Source organism: Mirounga leonina, unplaced genomic scaffold (assembly GCF_011800145.1).
Source record: "Mirounga leonina isolate KUSES-001 unplaced genomic scaffold, KU_Mleo_1.0 Mir_170, whole genome shotgun sequence".
Taxonomy (NCBI): domain Eukaryota; kingdom Metazoa; phylum Chordata; class Mammalia; order Carnivora; family Phocidae; genus Mirounga; species Mirounga leonina.
Window position 1 is genome coordinate 21940315 of NW_023270433.1, and position 10330 is coordinate 21950644.

Below are 10330 nucleotides of genomic sequence, written 5' to 3' on the forward strand. Positions count from 1 at the left end.
AACTGTGCCAACCCCTGATTTAGAGAATTCCATTTTCACTCATGCTGTCCTCCTCATTTGACTGTGTATGGTTTATTGGAAGAGGAAGAAATTGGGCACACCATGATCTCTTGAGCTCTAGACTGCAGAAAAAATTATCAGTTGCATTTTTTATATTAAACATAATTTTTATTTTATTTTATTTTATTTATTTTTTAAAGATTTTATTTATTTATATGAGAGAGAGAGAATGAGAGGGGGGAGGGTCAGAGGGAGAAGCAGACTCCCTGCCGAGCAGGGAGCCCGATGCGGGACTTGATCCAGGGACTCCAGGATCATGACCTGAGCCAAAGGCAGTCGCCCAACCAACTGAGCCACCCAGGCGCCCACATAATTTTTATTTTAAAACAATCTCAAAGTATGCCAAATTTACAGAACATATTCCTGAACCATTTGGAAGTTGCCGACATGATGCCCCTTCATCCTTGAATACTGTGTGATTCCTACAAACAACATTCTCTTTCACAACCTGAATACAACCATCAAAATCAGGAAATTAACACTGACAAACTACCCTTTTATTCACAGCCCCATTGAAGCTTCACCAATTTTTGCACTAATGTCCCTTGCAGCAAAGGAGTCCAGTCTAGGATCACTGGGTGTATTTAGTTACGACATCTCTTGAGTCTTCTTCAATCTTGAACAATCCCTAAGTCTTTCCTTGACCTTCCTGACCTTGACATTTCAAGATCACAGATCAGTGATTTTGTAGCATGTCCCTGATTTTGGGTGCGTTTAATAGTTCTTTGTGATTAGATTCCTATTACTTTGGTAAAATGAGACAAGTGCTGCTGTGGTTCTCATACATCCTATCAAGTAACCCAGGAGGTTGATTTGTTCCTTTCCTGGTGATGTCAGCTTGGATTACTTGATTAAGGCGTTGCCTGCCGGATTTCTCCACTGTGAAGAAAACCACTCTTTTTGCTTTTTTTTTTTTTTTTTTTTGGTAATAATAGCATTTTGTAAGAAATACTCTATTTGTCTTGGAATTTTAATGTCCAGTCTTAGCATCCATTGAAATTTCTTGGATGAATGAATCATTACTCTGATGGTTGCCAAGTGATGAATTTCTAATTCTTTTTCTCACTCAGCTTTTGGTTAGCTTTCTACGGTAAGAAAAAGTTTTGTCCTCTCCCATTTATGTATACCAGTTATGGGCTCATAAATTCCAATTTTATTCAGTTAGTTATAATGTTGCTAACATTTAAAAATTAAACTTTCCTTTGGAGATAATTGTAGATTCGTATGCAGTTGTAAGAAATAATATGGAGAGATTCCTCTATCCTTCACCCAGTTTCCCCCAATGGCAATATCTTGCCAAACCATAGTATAAGGCACAACCAGGATATTGACATTCATACAATGTATAGAGTAGTTCTCTTACCACAAAGATCCCTCCTATTACACTTTGATAGCCACAGTTCTTTCCCTGACCCCCATCCTGCCTCCTAGCAACCACTAATCTGTTCTCCAATTCTTCAAATACATTCTAACCTTTTCATACTGAAACTTCTAAAACTTCTTTATAACAATGGTTGTGGGGCGCCTGGGTGGCTCAGTCGGTTAAGCAGCTGCCTTCGGCTCAGGTCATGATCCCAGGGTCCTGGGATCGAGCCCCTGCATCTGTCTCCCTGCTCCGCGGGAAGCCTGCTTCTCCCTCTCCCACTCCCCCTGCTTGTGTTCCCTCTCTCGCTGCCTCTCTCTCTCAAATAAATAAATAAAATCTTCAAAAAAGAAAACAAAAAACAAAAAACAATGGTTGCAAGCTGGGGGCTGATACTTCCCTAGAGGTTGTGTGTGTATGTTTGTGATGATGAAAATTACAGAAACTTAGAAATATTTCAAGGAATACAGGAATGAATAAAGTAGAAAGTAAAAATCTCTCCTGAAGGATGGAAGCTAGACCAGAGATCTCTGTTGCACACATTACCTAACACCCAGAGAGCCTCACAAAGTGAGCTTATATTTTGTTTCTAGAATACTCTCAATGTCTTCGCACTGACATCAGGGAAGCCAGAGTGCATTTTGTTTTGGTATAATATTGTTTATAATTGGTTTGCATTTTATCTCTTGAATCTTTCAGGAAAGGAATCTTACTTTATACTCCCCACCTCACATAGCAAAGTACTAAGTAGTGCTTAAAATGCACTTGTTTAAATGAAGTAAAATGTGTGAACCATGAATAAAGGTGCTCTGGACCAAGAAATGGCTCCTTGATTCCACAACTCTGATGAAGGTTTTCCCTCACGTTTAAGAATGATGCAGTTAAACTTAAGTAGGAACGATGAAAAACCAAGGTCAAGGCTTTTGAATTAATGTTTTATCAATATTTGTGCTTTCTGAGTGTGTCTCGTTTAACTTACCTTGGTATGCTTTGGGAAGATCTTTAATATTAGTACATGTTGGATTTGTAATGTGATCTACAGCTTACAGAAGACACTCCTATAATTTGTATTTTGGTCTTTGCAAAGCCCCTGTTATACATGAGGAAACTGAGTCTCAGAGGAAAAATCGGGGGCCTAATATTTGTTGTCTATAGAATTATTTGAACATAATTACATCTGTTTTATATAGCAATCCATAATTCCTTGTATGTCCTTGTCTTGGCTGCCCAAACAAATTATGAGTTCCGTGAGAGGTACGATGTATTGCATTATTTTAAATCCTTTAAAGAACTTGGCCCGGAAAAAGTGATAGAAGGTAACAGGTCACAAACAGGTACAGGATTTGTTCCGTGGGGTGCTCATGCTTGGATAGGCATGCAGGTATGACTGTATCCCAAACTAGATTATAAATTCTTTGAGAATGAGATCATCTTGTACTTTCTGCCTCCTTTTTATGATACAAATGACTGGAACAAAACTACAAGTATGGTGCCATTTACTTAATGGTTCTTGGTTGAGAACTGTAAAACCATAATTAGGTGTGATAGTCATCATGATCTCATTCTTTATTTGTTCACAAGGACTCTTTGAGAGCCCTCCCTATACTAGGCATGTATGGTACTGCTGTGAACGAGATAGGCAAGATCTTTAATGGAGCTTAGAACTTAGTAGGAATGAAGCAGAAAACAGGAAGAAATAAGTAAGTTAAAAATAAAATTACAAATTATAATGAGTTACAAAGGAAACTCTGGCGTGACAGAAATTAAAGGCAAATAAGAGGGATAAAGATGAGCGGGGAGAGGGACTACCTTTCTAAGAATAGTCGAGGAAGGCTCCATCTTAGCATAAAACTGTCCCCTCAAAACCCTCCCCTTGGGCCTGACTTGCACAAAGGTGTGGCTCTGTCAAGCTCCCGAACTTGCATCCACTCTGGTAACTGGTGCACACCCAAACCACCTGTTAGAAAAAGGCACACATCTAGCCCAGGTAGATAGGAATTCTCAATAGGATGCGTAAATTCTTGGTGAGAGATCACATGTCATTTTGGAAAGCAGAGCAAGTATAGACTGAGATTGAGGCTTAAAAGGCAGGCAGGCAGACAGGTAGGCAGACAGGCAGGCATGATGTCTTGAGTGATTTAGACAATCATTTTATCCTAATAATTATGGGGAATGGGTTAAAGGATTTAAGTAAAGGAGTAACACGGTCCGGTTTACATTTCAGAAGAAATTGAAGACAAGGAAGCCCATATGCAAGAGACAAGATCAGTGGCTGTCCCATTACCTGGGATGGTAGATGAAGGTGGTAATGGAGGTGCAGAGAAGGAGGTGGTTGGATTCACGAGGGTTTGGTGCCCGGAGATTGGGGGGATAAGGTCATAATCCAGGTGATGACCTTGGCCACCGGACGAATGGGGATGTGATGTGGTGAGATAAGGAACATAGATAAGGAGCAAGTTTTCAGGAAAACAATAATGAGTAAAATTTGAGATATCCATGAGCTACCCAAGGAGAAGGATGCAGTAGCGAATTACTCACGTGATACACGCAGCCCAGGGGACCTCTCCGGACTGGAGATCCAGATTCAGAGTCCAAGGTCTTCTGCTGTGGTCCTGCCACATTCCTCCTCAAGCCAGGAAGCACAGAGCCTTTGATATGTTTAAGAGGAAGAAAGAAAAGGAAGGAAATAGGAGAGAAATAAAAGAGCAGAAATTAATATCTGAAACTATTATCCAGGAAGAAGTGGAGAGGTTTCTTTTAAACAAAATAAGGTTAGCTATCTATGACATATTTGGGTTTTTTACTTGATAACAGAGAGATATCCAAGGTTGGTAAAGATGAAGCCACCTTAATGTGTAATTGAAGTCGAGATTTTTAGAGCTCATCCATATTTTATTTTCCCCTCCTTCCAAGCCTCTTGGAAAACTACTTTGCTGCTAGGCGAGTCCATGTGACCATGTGACTAATTATGGCCAGGGGACTATTAGGGGATGTGACAAATGTCATTTCTAGGCTGAGAAAGTAAAAAGCCTTTGTGCTACTCTCCAGATCTTTTCCCTGAAAGCCAAGCACAGAGAAGTGAATATGAAGAGACTGAAGTCCTCATCAACCTGAGACCTTGATCGACGAGGCAGAGAAAAATCCCTGAATACTGAATGTACAGCATGATAAAGAAATAAACACTCGCTGTGTTTACAGTGAGCTTTTGTGGCTCATTTGTTTACTGCACCATAACCAACTTATGCTGACAAATAGTATTAAATTTTGATGAATATTAGGATTCTAATCTTTTCTGGATCATAGGGAATATACATTAAAATTTTTAACTTTGGTGGAGGATACCAAAATACATTCCAAAAAAATTGTACCAGTTTATAGTCCTACAGTGTTTACACATGTAAAAACATGAATCTAGACACGGATTTTATACCCCTCATAAGAATTAACTCAAAATGGATCAGAGACTTAAATGTCAAATACAAAACCCTGAAACTCCTAGAAGTTAGCATAGGAATAAATCTAGATGAAGTTGGCTGTGGCAATGATTTTTTTAGATACAATACCAAAGGCATGATCCACAAAAGAAATAATTGAAAAAGTAGACTTCATTAATATTAAAAACATCTGCTGTGTAAAAGACAAGAGAATGAAAAAAAAAATAAGCCACAGACTGGGAGAAAATATTTGCAAAAGGTCTATCTGATAAAGGACTGTGAACCAAAATATACAAAGAACTCTTAAAACTCAACAATAAATCCATTTTAAAAGTGGGCAAAGGACTTGAACTGGCGCCTCACAAAACAAGTTCTATGGATAGCACATAAGATATGAAAAGATACTCATCATCCTCTGTACCACTATACACCCATTAGAATGGCAAAAATCCACAACACTGACAACAAACATCATATTCTGATGAGGATACGGAGTCGTAGCAACTCTCACGCATTGCTGGCAGGAATACAAAATGGTACAGCCCAAACTCAACTCGCTCTCAGCATACGACTCAGCAGTCACCCTCCTTGATGTTCACCCAGGGACTGAAAACTTTTGTCCACGCAAGGACCTGCACATGGATGTTTATAGCAGAGATACCACTTTTTAGGTTTTTTTAGAAGCCCTGTCGTTCGGATGGTTCTTGGAGGCACCAACTTAGATCTTTCTGATACCTGAGGAAAATATTTTATAGTTGCAAGCTGAACTTCATTGTTAGACTGTGTTCTCCTTTTTTTTCCTTTTTTTTTTTTTTAAGATTTTTATTTATTTGACAGAGAGAGACACAGCGAGAGAAGGAACACAAGCAGGGGGAGTGGGAGAGGGAGAAGCAGGGGGAGTGGGAGAGGGAGAAGCAGGCTTCCCGCAGAGCAGGGAGCCCAATGCGGGGCTCGATCCCAGGACCCTGGGACCATGACCTGAGCCAAAGGCAGACGCTTAACGACTGAGCCACCCAGGCGCCCCTAGACCGTGTTCTCCTGACGGTGACTTCAATCTGTTCTATGCTTGAAGCCTGGCATCGTTGGCCATTTTTAGAAATTGACAGTTTCAAACAATTCTGGCTCCTTTATATTTAAGTCTTTTTTTTTTTTTTTTTTTTTTTAGCTCATCTGTCTCTTGTTGCCATTTACTATGAATGACAAAAGGAAGACAAACAAAACCGCCAACCCTCTACCTGGAAACCTCCCAATTAAATCACCCAGTTGATAAATACATGTTCTACTTTCTATGTTGTTGTGTCAGTTACTAAACTTTCTGCTTCTATTTTAAAAGGATCCCTTTGGGGGCACCTGAGAGGCTCAGTCAGTTAAAGCGTATGCCTTTGGCTCAGGTCATGATCCCAGGACTCTGATCGGGCTCCCTGCTCAGCAGGGAGTCTGTTTCTCCTTCCCCTTCTGCCTCTTCCCCCTGCTCATGCTCTCTCTCAAATAAATAAATAAAATCTTTACAATTAAAAAAAAATAAAAGGATCCTTTTGCCTCCAGTTTCCAATACCATTTTTTTTTCACTTTTAAGTCTTCACCGGCAGCAGCCTTAAAGGTCACATGTATGACGCTAGCTTTGGAAATTTCACCTTGTCACTTCTTTGGTGTTACTGGAATATATTATTGAATAATTTCTTCTGCTAGGGTCCCCCAAAGCTCAGTCCTATGCCTGTTCTCTTCCTTTCCTATCTTTCCTTACTAGGGTACTGTTATCTAGTTCCATGATTTTAAAAACATCTGTAAGCTGACAACCCTTAACTTTTATCTGTGTTTGCTGCACGGGCTCTGGACTCCCTACCTTAAGGGTTTTCAGGATGTAAGAAAAATAGGGGTGCCTGGGTGGCTCAGTCGGTTGAGCGACTGCCTTCGGCTCAGGTCATGATCCCGGAGTCCTGGGATCGAGCCCCACATCGAGCCCCACATCGGGCTCCCGGCTCGGCGGGGAGCCTGTTTCTCCCTCTGACCTTCCCCACTCTCATGCTGTTTCTCTCTCGCTTGCTCTCTAATAAATAAATAAATAAAACCTTTAATAAAAAAAAAAGGATGTAAGAAAAATAAAAGCCCTAATTTGTTTTTCAGGCTCCTGTTAATCACAGCTGAATGTATTTCTAGTTACGTATTCATTAGATCATATCATATTATCTCTACTTAGGTTTAACATTTCAAAAATAGTATCATACTTCACCTTACCTTTTCTAAACTCCTTTTAAATATTTCTGGGCTTCCCAAGGAAGCACCTATGAATCATGTGCCGTGTTAAACATTATGGCACATATTTGAGAAAGAGTGGTAAACAGGAAGATGCAGCAGGCATCCTCGCAGAGCTTACAACCCAGAAAGGAGGGCAGCCATTGGGAGAGTAAGTATTGTAAGTGAGATGAATATTATGGGGGAGCTTTACCTTGTCTAAGAGTGGGGATGAAGCCCCAAGCAAGGCTTCCCTGACAAAGTCCCTTTAAATTTCATAGCTGAGGACTGTAGACATCGTTTAGGTGAAGGAGGGCAGGAAAAGTTGATGGAACGTTATGCATAAAAGTTTTAAAGCATGCTCTCAAGTACCTGAAAGATTATATACATGGAGCATGAAAAAAACAGGAGCCAGAGTGGGATGATTATTAGGAACTGTGTCAGGTGGAACCCTGTGATTTGTGCTGAGTTTTTCTTTTGAGTAAAGGCCAGCGAGCCACCCAAGGGTTTCAAGGCAGGTAGAGAAATGATGGGATGTGTTGATTCAAAAGCTTACTGACTGGGTAATAGTTTAGATGGGGTTATGCGTGGATGAAAGGAGATCGGTAGGATGCACTAATGTGAAAAATGATGTTCGCTTGGACTAGGCTATTGGCAGTAAAGATGGACAGAAGTGGGAATATTTTAGATATATGTAAGAGACAAAAGCAATCAAGATTTAGTAATGTGATGGAATGTGTGTTGTAAGGGAAATGAATAAAATTCTCTTGCCTCTGACTTACCACTGCATGGTAGTTTACTACCATTTACTAAGACAGGAAAAGTTAGAGAAGGAACAGATTCGGGGGGAGGGTAAGGAGAAGAATCTGAGGTCAATTACAGATGTGTTTGTGGCTGCCTCTGGGATATCTATGAGGAGGTCTGTTCACTTCTGAAGCACAGAACTGAGTGTATGTTAGTAAGTTTCTCCTATTAAAAGATACCACTTTTTTGGGGCAATACATTTATTAGTGAATAGCCCTCTGAAATCCACAACAATGTTAAAAAAAAATAATGATTGGTCTAGCAGACCTGGTCTAGCAGAACTAGCAACTTTCATTTTTTAAGAAGTACAAATCTGTTAAAAATTTAAAAGATACCATTTTGTATTGATTATATTCCCTTCTCACTATTACTGTATTAATATTTCCTTAATTTCTTGATTAGCTTTGGTAGAGGTTGTTGTTAGTATTTTCCAAGCAATAGCTATGGGGTTGTGTTATTATTATTCCCGCTACCTTTTTATATTTGAATTTAATTCTTGATTCTATTTTTGTTAATTTTCTTGGATAGTCTTGCCTTATTTTTTTTAATTTTTTATTGTTTTTTTAGAAATCACCCCAGGTGGTGATTTTTTTTTTTTTTTAACAGAAAGAGACACAGGGAGCAAGGGAATGCAGGGGGAGTGGGACAGGGTGAAGCAGGCTCCCCGCAGAGCAAAGAGCCCGATGCAGGGCTTGATTCCAGGACCCTGGGATCATGACCTGAGCCGAAGGCAGACGCTTAACGACTGAACCACCCAGGTGCCCCAGTCTTGCCTTATTTTGTGACATGTGAGTTAAATGCTCCATTCACATACAAAACATTTTATTTTTTAAATTAAAAATTTTTTTTAAAGATTATTTACTTAAGGGAGTGAGAGGGAATGAGTGGGGGGAGGGGCAGAGGAAGAGAGAGAGAATCTCAAGCAGACTCCCCGCTGAGAGTGGAGCCCCACCTGGGGCTCCTTCTCACAAGAGATCATGACCTGAGCCGAAATCAAGAGTCGGGGGCTCAACCGACTGAGCCACCCAGGCACCCTACAAAACATTTCAAAGATATGAATTTACCCTGAATTCTGAATTCAGATTTGGAAACATCTATGCAATTTAATTTTTAATTTTAATTTGATTTAATTTAATTTTAATTTTAATTTAAAAATTAATTTATCATGTAGGGGCGCCGGGGGGCTCAGTCAGTTAAGTGGTTGGCTCTTGATTTCAGCTCAGGTCACAATCTCAGGGTCCTGGGATCCAGTCTGCATCAGGTTCTGTGCTCAGCGGGGAGTCTGCTTGAAGATTCTCGCTCGCTCTCTCTCCCTCTGCCCCTCCCCCTGTTTGTGCATGCTCCCTCTCTTTCTAAAATAAATAAATTAAAAATTAATTTATCATGTAAAATTGAAATTACCCTTGCACACAGAGTAATAGAGAAAGGAATGATATATTCAGAATATAGAATTATGCAGATAAGTGAGCATATTTTTAGTTTTGGAAGTGCTATGGGAAATAATAGTCAAGAAGTACCCTAAGTGTTCACTGCATTAATTTATACACACATATTGGAACAGAAATGGGATGATAAATTTCAAGTATCATCTGTATTAATGAGGCATCGGCCCCAAGGAAGTGATTTAATAGGAAGACTCCTCGGACTCATGATTATGGGGAAGGCAAACCCAGCTGAAGCCCAATGTCATGGTCTCCACTGCAGATACTTTCTCTCCTCAATGCTCACAGCACAGGTCTCAGGAAGGAAGCAGAATGGTATAATGCAGTGGCTCTCGAGACTCCCCACAGCCAAAACCTACCTTTATTGACAATTTTCTGTTTAGAAATTATTATCATGAACTGAGATTCTTAGATAATGCAATCTACCTAATTCATAATTTTTTTTTAAAACTATGTAATTCTCTGTTGTATAATGGAAAATGTAGAAAAGGAAATGGATTTACAGTAAAATGATGTATAGAAAGGCGCTACAGTAGAGAAAATAAGGTCGTCAGATGTTTGCACCAGTTCTGATGAATAAGTTTAGATTTTAGAGAAACAAGACATTATTCAACCAAATGCACTAAACCCCACCAGTAATGCAATCAGTGAAGCCCAATAGATTTAATTACATTAAACCCAGTGGTACATTATTTAAAGGTCAATGAAATGATTAAGGCAAACTGGAAGCAGTGAGCCTTCTGAGATTGTTGGCTGTGTGGGCCGGAACGATCTCCTCCCAACTGTAGTTTGGCGCCTCCTGGTGGCGGTGTTCCTACTCCGGCTCAAAACTGATGGGAAGAATTCCAGATCCTGTTCTCTGAATTCTTTGAACTGGGTTGCAACGTCACTGGTTCCCTTATTAATTAATGAGCGAAACAACATCTTTGCCGTGTATTCATTTTCTTTTTCTATGAGAGTCATGATTTCATCTCCTAAAAAAATAACCACTTAGT